The sequence below is a fragment of the Geotrypetes seraphini genome, chromosome 2, assembly GCF_902459505.1.
Source record: "Geotrypetes seraphini chromosome 2, aGeoSer1.1, whole genome shotgun sequence".
NCBI lineage: Eukaryota > Metazoa > Chordata > Amphibia > Gymnophiona > Dermophiidae > Geotrypetes > Geotrypetes seraphini.
Genome location: NC_047085.1, coordinates 495654857 through 495672036, shown reverse-complemented (window position 1 = coordinate 495672036; position 17180 = coordinate 495654857). Strand labels below are relative to the sequence as shown.

General features: G+C 43.9%; 1 protein-coding gene across 12 annotated transcripts in view; it reads left to right on the top strand.

The window, feature by feature from the left end:
- Positions 1–5524: 5524 nt before the first annotated feature.
- MAP4 (microtubule associated protein 4) overlaps positions 5525–17180 on the top strand; it is a 421944-nt gene continuing 410288 nt past the window's right edge. For 5 of the 12 annotated variants that reach the window (XM_033931952.1, XM_033931958.1, XM_033931957.1 and 2 more), the window contains exon 1: positions 6084–6486. The gene's annotated coding sequence lies outside the window, so the exon portion shown is untranslated. Of the gene's footprint in view, positions 5603–5757; positions 5990–6079; positions 6487–17180 lie in introns of those variants that run through there. The other 7 variants (XM_033931948.1, XM_033931947.1, XM_033931950.1 and 4 more) reach the window with 7 other exon arrangements.

Here is a 17180-nt window from a genome sequence, read left to right as displayed (position 1 = left end):
GTGTCTACTCTGTTACAAATCTTGGTATCATCTGCAAAAAGGCACACTTTTCCTTCTAACCCTTCAGCAATGTCACTCACAAACATATTGAACAGGATTGGTCCCAGCACCGAACCCTGAGGGACTCCACTAGTCACCTTTCCTTCCTTCGAGCGACTTCCATTAACCACCACCCTCTGGCGTCTGTCCGACAGCCAGTTTCTGACCCAGTTCACCACTTTGGGTCCTAACTTCAGCCCTTCAAGTTTGTTCAACAGCCTCCTATGAGGAACTGTATCAAAGGCTTTGCTGAAATCCAAGTAAATTACATCTAGCATATGTCCTCGATCCAGCTCTCTGGTCACCCAATCAAAAAATTCAATCAGGTTCGTTTGGCACGATTTACCTTTTGTAAAGCCATGTTGCCTCGGATCCTGTAACCCATTAGATTCAAGGAAGTACACTATCCTTTCTTTCAGCAACACTTCCATTATTTTTCCAACAACTGAAGTGAGGCTCACCGGCCTGTAGTTTCCTGCTTCATCCCTGTGACCACTTTTATGAATAGGGACCACATCCGCTCTCCTCCAATCCCCAGGAATCACTCCCGTTTCCAGAGATTTGTTGAACAAGTCTTTAATAGGACTCGCCAGAACCTCTCTGAGTTCTCTTAGTATCCTGGGATGGATCCAGTCTGGTCCCATCGCTTTGTCCACCTTCAGTTTTTCAAGTTGCTCATAAACACCCTCCTCCGTGAACGGCGCAGAATCTCGTGTAACTTTGCCGGACAATCTCGGTCCTTCTCCAGGATTTTCTTCTGTGAACACAGAACAGAAGTATTTGTTTAGCACATTTGCTTTCTCCTCATCACTCTCCACATATTTGTTCCCAGCATCTTTTAGCCTAGCAATTCCATTTTTTATCTTCCTCCTTTCACTAATATATCTGAAAAAAATTTTATTTCTCTTTTTTACATTTTTAGCCATTTGTTCTTCCGCCTGTGCCTTCGCCAAACGTATCGCTCTCTTGGCTTCTTTCAGTTTCACCCTGTAGTCCTTTCTGCTCTCCTCTTCTTGGGTTTTTTTTATATTTCATGAACGCCAACTCTTTCGCCTTTATTTTCTCAGCCACTAGGTTGGAAAACCATATCGGCTTCCTTTTTCTCTTGTTTTTATTGATTTTCTTCACATAAAGGTCCGTAGCCATTTTTATCGCTCCTTTCAGCTTAGACCACTGTCTTTCCACTTCTCTTATGTCCTCCCATCCTAACAGCTCTTTCTTCAGGTACTTTCCCATTGCATTAAAGTCCGTACATTTGAAATCTAGGACTTTAAGTATCGTGCGGCCGCTCTCCACTTTAGCCGTTATATCAAACCAAACCGTTTGATGATCGCTACTTCCCAGGTGAGCACCCACTCGAACAATATAGATACTCTCTCCATTTGTGAGGACCAGATCCAATATTGCTTTTTCCCTTGTGGGTTCCATCACCATTTGTCTGAGCAGAGCCTCTTGAAAGGCATCCACAATCTCCCTACTTCTTTCCGATTCCGCAGACGGAACATTCCAGTCCGCATCCGGCAGGTTGAAATCTCCCAACAGCAGAACCTCCTCTTTCCTTCCAAACTTTTGGATATCCACAATCAGATCCTTATCAATTTGCTGCGATTGAGTCGGAGGTCTGTAGACTACACCCACGTAGATAGAAGTTCCATCTTCTCTTTTCAGAGCAATCCATATCGCTTCTTCCTCTCCCCAGGTCCCTTGCATTTTGGTCGCTTGGATATTGATCTTTACATAGAGAGCTACTCCTCCACCTTTATGTCCTTCTTAAAAAGATTATATCCCAGTATGTTTGCATCCCATCCGGGCAATTGGCTGGCCCGGAACTTCCTCCCTGACGTTAGAATTGACGTCGGGTGGCGAGAATTGGTCGGCTTCGAGCTGGGGAAGATAAGCAGGGAGAGCTAAGACCTCGGTGCTGGCCTGTTCCCCGATTGCGGTGGCTTGGGGGAGGGCTGTGAGACGGGAAGGGAAGCAGAGGGCAGATTGCGGGCTGCAAAATAGTCCCTGGGGAGCCGCGTGTTTGAGACCACTGCTCTAAGGCTACTTTTATCTACTATGCCAGCTATGACTTTGAGGCCATCTGATTTCTACATGAACTTCTAAAAAAGGAAACGCAGAAACACGAAGGCAGCTAAAGACCTATCCTATCCAGTCTGGCCATGCATTCATGCTATCTATCATCCCTTTCCCTCCATTAGAGATCCTCCTATGTACTTGTCTCAACCTTTCTTTAATTCAGATACAGTTTATTTATTTCAAAATTTATATAAGCAGTTTACAAAACAACATAAATAACAACACGGCACATACTGATAAACTCTCCTACATCTTCCACTATGAACATGCACATTTCATTCACATAAATTAATCGTCCTATAACTAAGTCTTCATGAGTTTGTTCCATTAATCCACCACCCTTTCTATGAAGAAGTATTTCCTAAGTTTACTTCTGAGGCTGCCCCTTTTCACCTTCATCTTATGCCTCCCCTCATTCCAGAAATTCCTTTCAATTGAAAAAAACTCACCTCCTATGCATTTATACCATGGAGACTACAGCGGGAACTCAAGGCAGCCATTTTTGTTTGCAGTTCTTTCTGCACAGGGCAGGAGTGTACAAAGATCACTTCTGCCCTGCTTCACCATGAGACCACCAGGCTTTTAAAAGTAAGTCCAGGGTCCAGGAGGTGGGAGGAAGCCGGGGTGGGTCAGATTCAGCTCTAAGTAGGTTGTGGAGGGGTCTGGGAGGCAGAAGGAAGGAGGGAGTAGGTCAGAGCTGACCCTAAGTAAGTTATAGAGTTTTAAAAATGTAATTCCGGGAGGGAGACCCTCCCTGCAAATAATTGAAGTTGCGAGTGCCAAACCCGTGAATATTTAGGGGGAAGTGTATAGATAAGCCAATATTCAAGAACACTTCTCAAGTCAATTCCCATACCAACCAATCAGGATGACTTTTATTCAGTGCATCATTGTGGTGCTTTAGTTCCAAGGCACACCATCTGGAGACTTAGGGTTTGTCCCATCTGTCTTCAGCTTTCTAGTATTAAGGAGGAGCTCTATAAATTGGATGCAATCAAAGTGGCTTCCATCACTCCACAAAATCATAACAATTTACCACCATTGCCTCAAAAATGAAAGCAATCCAGGAATAAATGGATCACAGTAGGATCATGTAGACTGCGACATGTGACACAGAAACATCCACCCTCACAACTGCACCTACAGAATTATTTTGCTCCATTAGAGCATTACAATGCTCAAGAAAGAATTGAGATGGAACCAGAAACAGTGAAGGCAACTCATGAAGAAAAGCACCCCCAAAGGAAAAATAAGAAAGCTAAATCCAGAAAATTATTGCTGTTAGGGGATTCCATCATCAGAGGCATTAACCTCGGAACACAAGACAAGGAGTCTAAAATAGTGAAGTGTCTCCCAGGATTCTTGGCTACCAGTAATACCAGACAAATACTGTCTATAATTAGGGAAGGAACTAAGAATTCTAAAGCTGCTGTTATCCACTTGGGAGCAAATGACCTAGACAACAATACCCAACTTGCAGCGCAGAAAGCTTTTTGAGAGCTGAGGGAGGGATTAAAGCCTTTTGTAAAGATGTAGCTTTCTTGGAAGTACTGCCTAATATGAAAAAGGAGAGGAAAGAGTACTAAATACTGAGATCTCAATAGGTGGCTCAGAGCCTGGTGTCATCAAGAAGGCTTTAGATACATAATAAGATGGGGAAAAACAAGAGACTATATTGCAATGATGAGCTGCATCTTACTATGGCAAATAAAATAATCCTTGTTGAGAAATTCAGGCAATATGTTTCTTGGTGTTTAAACTAGAAGGTGGGGGTGGCATATTTATGCAGGACACTTACAGTGGCCTTCCCCAGCACAATACAGGAGATAACGATAGTAGTAATTTTGAATAATTTATATTCTGCATATCCTACAATTCTATGCAGATTACAAATTATTCAGGTACTCAAGCATTTTTCCCTAACTGTCCTGGTGGGCTCCCACTCTGTGAGGCGAGTGTGGCGCAGTGGTTAAGCAAAGCCTCAACACTCTGATGTTGTGGGTTCAATCCCACGCTGCTCCTTGTGACCCTGGGTAAGTCACTTAATCCCCCCACTGCCCCAGGTACATTAGATAGATTATGAGCCTGCCAGGACAGGGAAAACTGCTTGAGTTCCTGAATAAATGCATGTAAACCGTTCTGAGCTCCCCTGGGGGAATGGTATAGAAAATTGAATAAATAAATATAAATCTAATATACCTGGGGCAATGGGGATTAAGTAAGTTGCCCTGGGTTACAAGTAGCAGTGTGGGATTTGAACCCACAACTTCAGGATGCCGAGGCTGTAGCTCCAACCACTGCAAAACACTTCTTAGCAAGGCAACAGGAAATCAGACTAAGCAAACAACAACAAAAAAATAGACAAAAAATAAAATTGCCTCTGAAAAGTAGCTCTCTCTTGCACCCTGGGCCCAACATTTCTCTCCCTCTATCCCATCCACATTTGTCTCTGTATTGCTCTTCCCCCCACATGCAGCATCTATCCCTCTTTTGCCCCTCTTCCTCCAAGCAGCACCTCTCCCTGTCTTGTCTCTCTCCCCCACAGCACCTTGCCTCTCTTGCCCCGCTCTCCCTCCGTGCAATATCTGCCTCTTACCCCTCCCCCCATTCAGCAATTCATCCCTTCCTCCCTCCCATGGTCCAGAGTTTCCCCAGTGGTCTAGATCTCCCCCTTTCTTTGTTGTACCAAGCTCTGCAGTCATGGGGTGCTGGTGTTGGTGCCTCATGGACATTACTGCTGTCTGCCAAGCTTGGTAAAAAGGAGTTCTGGCCACCTTTTGAGGAAGTCTTCAACTGACAAACCTTGGGAATCCTCATTAGCTAAAATATTTATATTTTGAGTTGGGGTGTGTGCCAGAGGAGTAGGAAGAGTGTGAAGGCTGAGAAAAAAAAAATCTGGTGCCCATCCAAAATTAGAAGTGATTTATAAAGAAAAGGAAGTAATTTACAGTTGAAGAAGTTGATAAGGATGGGCAGATTTGATGGGTTGTATAATCTTCATCTGCCATCAGTTTCTATAAGAAGAGATTTGCATGCACTTCCTTAATTGGATACAAATAACACAAAAGCACGTTCATTACAGGCACCCTAAAAACCTAACTGGTTTGCTGCCCTTCAGGGTTAATATTTCCATGTTTAGCCTAAGATTGCTTTTTAAAACTTATTTAGCTAGCAATTTACTTGAGTAAGAGGCAGTTTAGCGAAGAATTAAAACGCGCCTGAGCTCTTCTAAAAACTCACTCATCTGAACATCCCCCAGGTCACGCCCGCCGGCTTCTTTAGGGAGGGCCAGCCAATGAGATTTCAACAGCCGGGCGCGGCGAGCAGTTCCAACCAATCGAGAGAAGCGGAAAGCGGGACGGATGTGGGTTTTTTTTTTTTTTGTGCGAGACTCCAGGTTGAGTGAAGAGAGGCGTAGGGTCCCCGTTGTAACCATTTGGACCACTCAAAGGATTATGGGTGTGGTATAGCGGTTTTAATGGTATGTTAAAAAAAAAAAATAATAATAATAATAGCAGAGGCCCAAAACGTTGACCATATAACCCCTCTGCTACCGCCAGCTAGACTCGAGAGCACAACCGCACCCTATTGGTCTCCTTCGTGAGGAGACAGACCACCCCCTCCCCCTCCCCGCAGAGACCGCGGTGACGTCAAGCGCTGATTTTACACAATCCTTGCCGGGTCCCGAGAGCTGCGGCACAGTTTTAGCCTTTGGGAGCGTTCCAACAGAGAATGTCAGCTCCGCCCCCTCTCGTTTTCTAACGGAATTTTGGACAATAAAACCTTTGCCCAGAGAGAGAGAGAGAGGAACAGGGCTGAGCGCCAGGCGTTTTCTCTTTTACGGGCTAGTCAAACTTATAGTTACGGGGTAAGATTGGGTTTTCCAACTAGCCACCTCTGATAATAAAAGTTTTGTAGACACGTTTCAGGCCTTGCCCGGCAGCAGACAAATTCCTTACCGGCGTTGCGGTATAGGTCTAAATAAAGTTACGTTAAGACACTCTAGCCAGCTCTTTCCCATCCTCGGACTCTCTGGCTTTTTGACACCCGAGCGATCCGACCTTCTCCCCACGCTGTAGCCAGGTGGGGACCTGGGCGGGGCGGATCGCGGCGACTGCTAATAGACGCAAGGGTCAGCCGGCCGCCGGCCCGCGATTGGACGGGAAGGTGGGGCTCCGGCTGACTTCCATTGGCTTAGGCGACTGTCTGTCGAGCGCCAGCTGTCTGGATATGGCGCGAGAGCGATACTAGTCCACGCCTGCGCAGTCGGTGCTGGGTTCCAGCTGTAGTAGCTGGCTGTGTGTGGAGTATCTAATCTATGGTCGAGTTTGTTTTAAGTCGGTTTTGGAGGCCTGGGAACCTGCAGTAAGTTTTTGTTAATATGTTTCTTTTTTTTTTTGCCTGATCTTGTGCGCCCTTGCATGCGTTGTCTTTTATTTCCTTCTCGAAGTAGTTGAGGCCGCGCTCGAGAGAGTTTGGCATTGGGCTGGAGACGCTGTGATGAGGCTGCGGTAGCCGCCTTTTAGCTTATGCTGGATATAGTAAAAAAAAAAAAAAAAAAGTGGAAAAGCCAGCTAAAAAAAATGTTGCACAGAACAGAAAACACCTTCCCCCCCTCCCCTCCCCCCCCCCGTTGTCTACTGGAATACTCCCGGGAAAGAGGGGGCCGCTGTCTTGCCGCCTCTGCCGCGGGGAGGTTTCGGTGCCTGAGGCCGCTCCTTCAGGGTCTTGGGCGGCTGAGCCTCTTCTGACCTATGGAAATTCTTCTCTCTCCCCTCCATTCTGTGCGGGAGGTGCAGTTGACTGTTGTGTCTGGGTGACGGTGATAACAGCGAGTGGCCCTCCCTCAGAGGGTTTAGGGAGGGTTCTCGTCCCCTACTGCAGCCTTTGATCCTACAGGGTGTGGTAGGGGAGGCGCTGTTCCCTGGGGGGAGAGGGCTGAGAACATAAGCTAAGGAAGGGAGCGGTGCCTTAAGGGGGGGGGGGTCTGGCGAGGGTGTTTCTACCCTTCTCGTTACCCCTTGGAGGGGGGGGGGGGCTCGGGACTGTGTCTCTCTATCTTGCACGTGTCTGGGGTGGTGCATGAAAGCCTGGCGTTGGTGCAGTGATGGGTGGCGGGTGTTGCGGCTCCGGCCCCTCCCCGGGCGCGTTGCTCCAGCTTCTCTCCAGGGTGCCAAGCTATTTATAATGCGGAGGATCCGGTGGCACGGGGCCTGGCCGGGGGCTGAGCTTCGGCTGCTCCACGTGCCGCCGCCAGCGTTTCTGACAAGGGGGGGGGGGGGCCGTCTGTGTTGCGAAACTATTCTTAAGAAAAGAGAGAAAAAGAGGCAGTATATTAAATCCCAGTTAACCTTAAGATTCCTTCTAGCTAAGAATCTTATATTGCTGTGTTACTGTAAATATCTAGGCTTTTTCCCTGTTGCTTCTGTGCTTATTTCTAGGTTTTCGCTGTTTGCCCTGCATTATAGTTCCACCCCCTAACTCCAAATCTCTTCCCTTATGTGCATATTTCAGGGTTTCTATGTCCTATTCATGTATCATTGTGATATCTGTATACGATTCTAATTAAAGGTCAGCTCTAGTTTATACTGTTGGCCATATTATATTCTTTAGGGAGAATTTTGCTCATCTAATTGGAAACGTACAAAAAAAGCCTTAATGATGTACAGTATGTATTGCCTGCAAAATGGATAATACTGTTCAAATTCTGCTAAAGAAGCATTCCAGACTCTTGGTAGCGTTCCATATTCCAAAAGTATTTGTAATGGAAGTAATCTGAGTCATGCATCCCTTACGGGAAGGGGACACTAACTTAAGTGGATGCACTTTTACATTGTCCACTTAGTTGATCCTGATTGAATGAATGATTCTAGACAGCAGTACTCAAGTCTTCAAGACACCGATAGTCACTCTGTTTTTGGGTTTACTTAACATTGCAGAATTGAATGTATAGCAGCATTCAAAAGGCTTTTTACACCTTATATGTGACTTGCCTAAAGGTTGCACTTCAAATATCCATCAAAAAGAGCTTGTTTCACAGACCAGAACTTTTCATGCTGAAGTGCAGGTGCAACCTTTTTGGTGCTTTATTTCTAGAAAGTCTTGATAGCATTAAATGTTAACACCAGTTGGAGCATATGATGATTTAGGTTTGCTATAATCTAGCCCTGCTGTGTTCATAATTGAGTTAAAGTGTATTCTGGATGAAGAACCAAGCTGTTTCTGTTTGTATGAATAAAATTTTGAAGTATAGTTGTAAATATGTAAAACTTCTGGATACATACTTGGAAATACAGTAAGTAAAAAGCTAAATTGGATGTGCTGTTAAGAGCTGACCTTTTGCCAGTTTTAAAAGACCTGGATATTCCAATGATGGCTTCAGTAGTTGAAGAGCAAGGCTAGAGCTGGTCAGACTTCTATAGTCTGTGCCCTGAAAATGGCAAAGGCAAATTAAGATAAAGCATGCACATGTAGTATCACATCAAACCTTATGCTACGGGTTTATCTGGATGGGCAGTGCAGGTCTCTTTATCTGTTGTCTTCTAATACAGTGTATATAAGCCTTTCATGTTGAGAGCTGTATTAAGTAGGTTAATCTAGATCATTGATTCTACTACTTACTATTATTTTTAGAATGCTACCAGACATATATAGTGCTGTACTGAGTTGCAGAGGAGACTGTAAACTCATTTGAGCAGGGACTATCTAAATCAGTGTGTCTCAAAACTTTTTTTTAGCTCTGGCACTCTAAATGGAGCAAATGTTTCTCGCAGCACATTAAAATTGAAATTTATAAAATTGCTAAACAAACAAAAAAATTAAATTGTTTAAGCTATGTCTGGGTGATTGTAACAATGGTGAAGCTAAAGTAGATAGAATTGCTAATTGATGCGATGTGCTTGTTTTCTGAGTGCAAATTTACTCAAAACGTGGCTCGATAGTCAACAAGCAAACACACATTTCATCATCTACCATCTGTAGCTGGTTTTTTGTTTTTTGGGGTTTTTTAAAAATTTAATTTCTGTCGGAGCTGAAGATCCAAGCGGTAACAAAGCCTTGATTGCTTTGTTGCTCAAGTTAGGATAACTACTGCATTAAAAAAAAAAAACCCAACTAAAATTAATTTGAGGTTAGTTTTCAAGGACCAATCACATCAAAGAATTATGTTTGTCTGGGCGGTTGTATCCTTTTTGCGCGCAAACATAACATTGACAGTCTTGCATATGTGACGTACGTTTCATCTATTCTAGCGTATACTTATGAAGGGGATTTTTAAAAATAAAGTAGAATTCTGGAACCTCTTCAGGGCACACAGTTTGAGAAACACTGATCTAAACAATCAAATCAGCTTTTGTCCATCTTAGTAGAGCTTGATTTGATATATTCGGTGAAAGAAGATATCAGCTTCTAGACCCCAGCTTTTGTCCGTCTTGGTAGAGCTGTATCCAATGCATCCTGCATTAAAGGATCAACCTTAAGATGGGTAAAAGCTGCATCCAATGTGTTCTACCTCCCAAAAGTTCTGGTAGGTCCAGCTTCTACCTTGGTAGAGCTGGACAGATTCCCCAGACCTACAGGATCTGGGAAATCCAGTTTATACTCATCTCCTAATTAGCTACGCAAGTTGGGGGGGGGGGAAGGGATATAATTTGTTTTGCATATCCTTCATATTTCTGCTTTGCAGTGGTAGACTGAGACAACATCTTGATGTGCTGAACTGCCAATCGGACCATTTCTCCATGGTGCCATAGGTTTAAAAAAAACAAACCAAAAACCTGCTGCGGAAGCACTGAGAGGCCTTGTAACTATGTTAAAAAATATCACAGGGATCTAAGACGCTACTGGAAATGGGGAAGTTGCCTCAGAGGAGAAGTTTAAGGTAGCTGCACATGATAGGCTCGGGGAGCTCAGAAGCAAAATAAATTAAAATTGTCGGGAAAGGAAGGGAGGGAGATGCTCAGACCACGGTGATTGGGAGGGAGGGGTCTCCTGGACTGCATGAAGGAAAGTGGAGGGGAGAGAGGAACAGACGCTGAAGGGAAATGGTTTGGAGAGAGTGAGGAGCAGATGTTGCATGGAAATGGGTATAAAGAGAAGGGAACACAGGGGAGGGAAGAGCAGATACATGTTAGTAGGTAGGAGAGAGAATGGAGAAGATGCTGCATGTTAGTGGGTAGGGGAGAGAGGGGAGAAGATGCTAAAGGAAAGTGGGTAGGGGAGAGAGGGGAGCTGAGAGGATAAAGAAAAAAGGGCACATGCTGTATTGGGGAGACAGATACCAGATCTGAAAGGAGGAAAGGAGGATAGAGATGCTAAAAACCACCTGGGGAAGGGAAGAAGATAGAGATGCCAGACTATAGGGGGAGCGGAGGGAAGAAGTTGGGTGCCAGACCAATGTGGAGGGAGAGATGGAAGGGAGAGGCACAGTAACAGAGCGGATACCATATGGAAGAGGCAGAGAGAAGGCAAACAATGGATGTAAGGAAGAGAATGACCAAGGAGAACACAGGCTCTCTTCACCCATCCCCTAGCAAAAGGCATACAAAGCAAAAAACTATATGACGAACTACTAGCCATCAGAGCAGCGAAAATAGACTTCCACCTCTCCAAGCTACTGACCAAGACGACCAACTTCAAAACATTCGGGAAAGAACTGAAAACTATACTTTTCAAAAAATTTATCAAATGAGCTAACAAAAACCTTATAAACCCTCCCTCAGATCCCATCGCTCATGCTAATCTTCAATTCGTGTAAGCTCACTTTATCTATCAGCTCTGGGAATGCCCAGGCCAACTCTTTTGAACTGCCTTGAACTGCCTTGAACTGAAAGGTATTGGCGGGATAGAAAACACTAATGTAATGTAATGATGTGAGGAAAGCAGAAACCAGACAACACAGGTAGAAAAAAATTTCTATTTCTTTTTTTTTTTTTTTGCTTTAGGATAAAGTAGTATATTAGTTGTGTTGATAAACATTTATAAACAAAGCCCTGTTAGCTGAAGATCTCTTCCTCTAGTTCAGCAGATAGAACTTTGATTTATAAAATGACAATTGTACAGAATATTCTTTTTATACTTTAATAAAATAAGTTCAGTATAAAACTATTTGAAGCTTGTGCAGATGGGATCAGATGGTTGGCGGGGATGGGGCCAAGCTCGCGGGGACAATTTTTTTCCTCCGTGTCATTCTCTACTATGAATTCAACAAACATATAAGATTATTCAATGTGCATGGTTTATATTGTATGGTCGGGAGGATGCTATTGCTGGGAAATACACCACAACATTTATGAAGAAACGTTAAGGGACACTTTAAACACTTGTTAAGGTTTGATCTGAAGGTGTGAGTGTGACATAATCTGTTCACTGCCGCATCATATTGCTTCAATCCCCCACAGTCTTTTTCCATATAACCAACCCTCATTTAAAAGATCTTTGTAAATTCAGGCAAATTATAACTTGTTAAAAACTTATAGGACACATTAACATAATGCAATATATATACTGTGTGTGTGTGTATATATATATATATATATATATATATATATATATATATATATATATATATATATATATATATATTTATAGGTTCAATCAATATTTATGACTATAATACATGTATGCTATTTTTGATTACAATATTTGTGAAAAGGGTGGGTGGGGGAAGGAGTTAATTTATGTATTTAAGATAATATATAGAAAGAATTTCAAGTGATGTGTATGATTCAATTGATGTAATATTGTGTTTTTGATGTAAGATGAAAAAATGAATAAAGAATTGGAACCCCCCCATAATGCAATAGGCGTTATTGTTTTAAATATGCAATATGATGGTTGTAGCATTACAAGGTGGAGATTCTTTATAGCAGCGGGAACAGGGACGGTTGTGAAGCTGGAGGGAAAGATGGATGATGGAAATTGTAGGCAGTAATAGTGTGATTCCGCAAGAATAAAGTATCGTATACATGTCATAGAAGGGTATTCTATGTTGCCTACAATATTATACTTAGGACCCCTCTTGAGTATGTTGTTCCACTATCCTGCACTGCTTCTATACACCTATAGATATGTTCCTTTAGTTTTGAAACCATTCTGTGCCCTATGTTAATTAAGTTCCCTCTTCCTAAACTATGTATGCCCCATGTATTGTAGGTAGATTTCCCTCTGTATATGATAACTATGTAGCTTACAGTATTGTACCTAGATCCCCTCTGCTTATTGCAGCTGTGTATGTTCCACCATAACCTGCCCTGAGCTTTCTGGGAGGACGGGATATAAATATAAATTATTGAAATATTTATGAATTGCTAATATACCCCAATAGTTCAATGCAGTTTCCAAGTTGTTAAGAAGCTGGCCATAACCAGGAATTACAATATTACATTAAAAATCAAAACATAAACACACAGAAGATCTGCTCATCTGTTGGTGTGAATGAGACGGATCTTGCAAACAAATAGGTCTTCAGGCCTTTGCAGAAACTCATAAGAGGGGTTAGTTCTTAATTGTATTGGAAAAGAGTTAAACTAATTTGCCATCAAATATGGAAAAAGATATAGGGTATATTATGTTTTATTTAGTACCTCAGCCAGTCTCGCCACCAGAAGACTTTAAACGTATCCAAAATTTCTTCAGAAACTATCTGCTAAACTCACTATCACTAATAATAAAAAAGTCACTCTGTATGCCTTAACAACAAACAATGTTGATAAATCTTCTTTTGCTGTAATTGAAACTTATGCTCAGGGACATGAAGGCGAATATACCGCTTCGCCACCCAATCATCGCATTGTTCAATACAGTGTCAAGATGATGGTGTTGATCACTATTGGATTTCTAGAAGCCAAACTGGCTAAAACTTTATCATCTTATGTATGTAGCTTAAACAGATCTTCGGAATTCACTGGTTCAACACCATCATCTTGACACTGTATTGAACAATGCGATGATTGGGTGGTGAGGCGGTATATTCGCCTTCATGTCTCTGAGCATAAGTTTCAATTACAGCAAAAGAAGATTTATCAACATTGTTTGTTGTTAAGGCATACAGAGTGACTTTTTTTATTATTGTTGGTATATTCTCTTTAGTCACTCAACTTTCTAATTAGGTTGAGTAATTTGCCTCTTTTCTATTTTTGACAAACTCACTATCACTAGCTGAGGTCCCAGACCGATATAATGAAATGCTGGGCATTCTCGAGCACTTAGACGCTCCAAAAGCCTTAACAGCTACGCCTGTCCACAAGCTTCTCTTAGACTGCCATGACAATCTGGCACATACCATTCTTGGGGCCAGCCATCTCAAAGAAACTCTACCTGAAGTACCAAGTCCTCACTGCTCTGGGCTTTGATAAGCCACAGCTCCTGAATTAGTCCATCATTGTGGAATTGGCCTCGAGAAAGCTCTCGATCCTATACCAGTGACCCCTCCTGGAAAAGATCTAAAAAACCCTGGACACAATAGGTAAATGAAATCTTCCATGGGACCACGGTGAATGCAACCCCCCCCCCCACCCCCCAAAAAACAAAAACAAACCCCAAACAAAAACCATGAAGCTCACTTTTTTCAACTCATCCTTTACAAATAACTTTCCTTAGATATTGGGCATGCCTTGGTTTCTACCTCAGCTGGATCTGACCTCTCACCAGTTCCTGATTTCCCTCACCTACCTGTTCCCCACCGCTGTATTTTAAAATCTTTGGGCATCTGGAGGCACAACAAGGTAGTGAGCCTTAAAGGCTGCAATTGCCCCTTGGTCCATTGACTGTATCAAAGAGGTGGTGTTTGGAGGGAGGGACACCACTTTGATGTTGGGGTGGAGGTCACCAATGAAAGGGGGATGCCCTGGAGCAGTGGTTCTAAAACCTTTCCTGGGAGACCCCCAACTAGTCGAGTTTTCAAGAAATCCCTAATAAATATGCATTACCAACTAATACAAACAGGGCTTTAAATCACTTAAAAATGGACAAGATGGCTGCAGTGTAGTGAGGACGCTTGCAACACGTTCTCTTGCCGAAATTCTTTCGTTCCCGTTTATCGGGGCTATCCAATTAAATGCCTAAAAGAAGGGGAAGAGCGGCTGCCACAGCCCAGCAACCTGAGCTCACCTCGCAAAGGCAGGAGACGATAGTAGGCTTCTTTACGTCTTCCCTTAGGGGCGAGCCAGCTGCGCTGAGTCAGAGGGAAGTCTCGGAGTGAGGTGTTTGCAGGACCAGTGCCTCCCAAACAGCCGCGAGAGAGGGAAACTACGGCAGCTCAGAAGGGACAGGAAGAAGCTTACTTTGCTGAACTGGAGGGCTTACCGGCATCCCAAATCTCCCAGGCAGAGATATCAGTTATGGAGAAGGCTGCGACGGCTCCAGCAGTTGGGAGGACAAATTCTAGCGGTTCCCCTGTTGGTAAGGCCAGTGGCGTTCACTTTGGAGTCTATCTGGACGGCTTTAGACTCACTTTATAAATTGTGTGCAGGAACTCTACCAATGGTAAATGCATAGGCAATAAGAATAGACTCTCTTCAGAAAGAAATAAAGTCTCGGGGAGAAAAAGTGGACCACTTGGACCAACAAGTTCAAGGGCTACAAAAGACTCAAACTGTCTTAATGCAAGATAGACTATTGCTAATAAGGAAAGTTGAAAATTTGGAAAATTATATTAAAATGCTGAATTTGAGAATACCTAACTTAAAGTTCTAGCAATGCCTCCTAGAGACTTAGGCCCTGATTCTGCAAAGTGCTCCCGATTGTAGGCAGCTATAGGCGTCCTACAGCTGTCTAATCAGCCAATTGGAGGCTCCCCAGGCAGGCCGCCTATATTGAAGGCGCCTCTAGGGAGCTAGAGAGGCCCACAAGCCCGCCTAAGCTCGCCTAAGGCTAGGCGGTGGCCTTAAGCGAACCTAGGTGGCCCTACGCGTCTACTTAGCTGAATGGGAAACGCTTACAATGTAGGCTAGCAAAATGCTGGCCTACATGGTAAGTAGACGCGACCACTGTACCTAATCGCAGCAAGGATCTTCCTGCTGTGATTAGTATAGTGGCCAAGGCTATGGCCGCAAGTCTCCTCTCCCCCAGCAATCGCAGCCTTAGGCACTTGGGCCAATCGGGGCCTAGGATCCTGTGGGTTGGAGAGGGGCGGGCCCACCTCATTTTGACGGAGGCGGGTCTGCTGGTTGGACGTGTGAGGAGCCATCCGGTCCAACTTGCTGGTAAGACCAAGGGGGGGTTCCGGGGTGGGGGGGTTTGGCAGGAGAGGTTGGGCACTCTCCTGCTGGCGATCTTGGGGGGGGGGGCTGGCAGGAGGGGTTGGATACCCTCCTGCTGTGATCTTTGGGAGGGCCGTTGGGGTAGTCAGGAAGGGTTGAGTACCCTCCTGCCGCGATCGTTAGGTGGGCGGGTTCTGTTGGCAGGAAGGGTTGAGCACCTTCCTTCCGGTGATCGGGGGGGGGGGGGGGGGTTCTGTTGGCCGGAAGGGTTGAGCACCTTCCTGCCGGCGATCTTAGGGAGGGCATTGGGGGGGGGTCCGCCAGGAGGGTGCCCAACTTTGGGGGGGCTGTTGGGGGGGGGGGGCGGGGAGGGAGGTTGAGTTTGTTAAACCCAATTCTGTAACCGCTGTCTGCAATATGGACGTTGGACTCGTTTAAATACCCGGAGACTGGGTTTCAACCCTTACATAGAATTTATTATCTTCCTGTTTCTAAGAAGGCTTCTCAATCTGAGGTCTCATCTGATCCATCGAGCCCAATGAATTTAACAAGAATATTGGAAACCTCAGAGGATGAAGTTATTTCATATTCTACACTTCTGGTAACATTTGTCCTTCCACAAGACAAAGAGGCACATCTTAGGCTGTTTTTAGGCTTAAAGAAGTGACCTTTATGGAGTCTAAGATTTCTATGTTCCCAGATATCTCAAAGTTAACTCAGACCAGAAGAAGAGGGTTCCTACAATTGAGACAATCCGTACTTTCTTTGGGGGCTAAATTTCAGTTTAGATAGCCTTGTTGTTTGATCCATTTAGATCAACATTCATATTTTTTTTTTTGACCCCTCTGTTACGTTTTTTTTCTAGAAGATCCTTATGAATAATGTGGAAGATGCAACACTACACTAATGACTTTTTTTTTTTTATCCTTGTTAAATATCAGATCCCATTATAATGTGAATTGTCTCTCTTAGATTGTGGGCTTTATTTGAGAGATTGGTAATCTCATATTGAGTTTTATTTGTTTTTGTTTCTTTTTCTTCTTAATCTGTATGTAAAAAATCTTTTTATATATATATATATATATATATATATATATATATATATATATATATATATATATATATATATATATATATATATATATATATATACTAGTCTATGTATATTTTATAAAAGCATTAAAAAAAATCACTAAAATGGCTTCAGCTAACTCAACAATGAATACCTACTAACTACAAGAAGCCTTTTATCCCAGGACAAGCAGGCATGATATTCTCACATGTGGGTGACGTCATCTACGGAGCCCCGATGCGGACAGCATTTCAAGCAAACTTGATTGAAGATTCAAGCTTGTTGGCTGCACCACGCATGTGTGCCTCCTGCTCCACTAGAGGGCGCATCCCCTCCTTGTGGTCTCCAGTTCGATTTTTTCCGCTGTGCTAAGAAGACACGTTTTTTTTTAGCGCTGCCCTAGTGCCTTCTTGCACCGCGATTTATTATTATTTTCTTTTGTTTTTTCTTCGTAAAAGTCGCTGTGCATAACAAAAAATTTATTTTTCCTGCTCAGAGCGCTTTTCGCGCCTTTTTCTCGCGATCCGGGGGCTCCCGGATCGCCGCAACCGCGAGGCCTGATTGGCCGCGGCCGCCTGGATGTCCCGGCCCATTACGGGCTTTAAAAAGTGCACCGGGTGCGAGCGTCTTCTATCTCTCACAGACCCCGCATCGCTGGTGCATCCTTTGCCTGGGGGACGACAATCCAACGGAAACTTGCCCCTGGTGTGCAACTTTTCAACAGCGGGCGCTCCACCGCCGCTGGGCCTGCATGGCAGAGCTATTTGCTACCGATCAACCCTCGAGAT